Genomic DNA, 2,128 nt, shown 5'->3' with positions numbered 1-2,128 from the left:
AGCCATTTAGCCATACCTAGACCCAAAAGATAATCCCCAATATGATGTGCCCTCAAAATGGTCATTTAGGCTCCAACCAAGTCCTTCAGTGAGTGGGAATCATTATCTTTAAAGATATTGCAAGGAAGATTTTGCAGACATCAAGACTCAATCATCTTCTTTGCCTTCATTCCTATCTTGCCTTCTGGAACCAAATAGAATAAATTTAATCCATCTTCCACACAACAAACAGCCTCCTTTCATTGTCACAGATGCAACCAATTGAAAAGTGTTTCAGATCACTTTCACCAATGCAATCTTATGTGAACCTCAAACAACCTTGTATGTGAAGCAGCGTGAGCTTTAATATCTCCTTTCATTGATACGGAAATGGAAGAACAAAGAAGTTGAAAGACTTGGTCAAGTTCACAGGGCTAGTAAGTGGCAGAATTTGAACTAGAATTCAGGTGTTCTGACTATAAGTTCTTTCTAGTACACCAAAATGCTTCTTGTTAACATTTTACTATATGCAGACTAATTTCCTAAAGAAGCAATTATTGGAGAACTTATTGTTTCATTGTCTTCTATGAAAGAGAACAAATTACACCTAGGTTATGAAACATATGTCCCTAGAAGAATTTGGCACAATAAATCATTGATGAGAATTTCAACTGGTTTTTCCATGTTACCATAGTATTAGCCCCCAAACCTACAGCTGTCAGGTATATATGGTTTAGTTGCATTTTGTTAGCTATAAATTAATGCGTTCATTAAAAACAGTAATCTAAAAAAGCCCAGAATTAACCTAAATACCCAGGGACATCCCCAATCTTGATTTACTATCTTCTGGTAAATTTCTATCTTGTTTTTTCAGCCAGTGGAGTAAGTGGGTCAGCCTTGGACTCCAGGTTATCGATTGAAATTGCCAAGACATTTAAAGTCTAATTATAGGCCCATAGCCCATAAGATCAGAGAAGCAATCTCCTAACTGGCCCGCTTTATGGGTAGACAATTGAGAAAGCAGATTGTGTAGTGCAATTGGCAGGATACCAAGAAGGCTTGGCTTTCTGGCCCAAAAATATTTTTCCTACTAAAGATGTTTCTGATGCCTGTGATTATATAATATTATATAAAATGATAGAAATACATTTATTTTTGGTAAGCATTGCTCTCTCTTTGAAGTCCGCAGGTGAAACCATTAACATCTTAGTGTGAATTACTAAGCCCTGAACTCTGGTGACGATTCTTCATAACTAGCTGGACACAGTCCCAGCATGCTTTTGTTCTGTGGCAATCTTCATACTATCTAACCCAGCTCTTCCTCCCACCTCCATCTACTTTCCTGTTAGCTTTGGAAATAGTAATGAAATCAACACTAGCATTCCTGGAAAGAATAGGACAATTGATTGCCCCATGGCTCCACTGGGACTGCCTAGACCAATGTCTCATTCCTTGACCACTATTTCCTTCTATATGATGCCTTCTTTTAATAGAGTGTGAGTTCCTTGAGAAAAGGACTATTTTTCTTTTTTTATTATATTATTTTTAATTTATGGAATAAAACAAGTATTTCCATAACATAGTACAATAAAAAAGATGATTGCATATGAAACTGCAAATCTACTATACACAACTTGCTATTCTTTTCAAATATACAAAAAAATTATCATGTAAATTTCCTTTTTTCCCTTTTTTTCTTTCCTTACCTCCCCTCTCCCTAGAAATGGCTACCATTAGACACAAATATCTACCTATATTATATATATATATATATGTAAAACTATTCTATGCATACTTCTATTTGTCAGTTCTTACTCTGGATGCAGATAGTGTCTTTCTTCATGTGTCCTTTATAGTTAATTTTGGTATCTATAATCGTCAGAATTACTTAATCACTCAAAGTATTTTTCTTAAAACAATATTAACTGTATACAATGTCCTCTTGGTTCTGTTCACTTTGCTCTCCATCATTTCATGTAAGTCTTTCCATGCCTTTCTAAGATCATTGAGCTCTTCATTTCTTATAGTACAGTAGCAGTCCATCACAACCATACACTACAATTTGTTAAGCCTTTTCACTAATTGATGGGCATCCCAGTAATTTCCAGTTCTTTGCCACCACAAAAAAAGAGCTACTGTAAACATTTTT

This window comes from Petaurus breviceps, unplaced genomic scaffold (genome assembly GCF_028583685.1).
Source record: "Petaurus breviceps papuanus isolate PSGF00001 unplaced genomic scaffold, PetGlider_PUasm1.0 688, whole genome shotgun sequence".
Classification (NCBI taxonomy): Eukaryota; Metazoa; Chordata; class Mammalia; order Diprotodontia; family Petauridae; genus Petaurus; species Petaurus breviceps.
Note: the sequence above shows the minus strand (reverse complement) of the source record.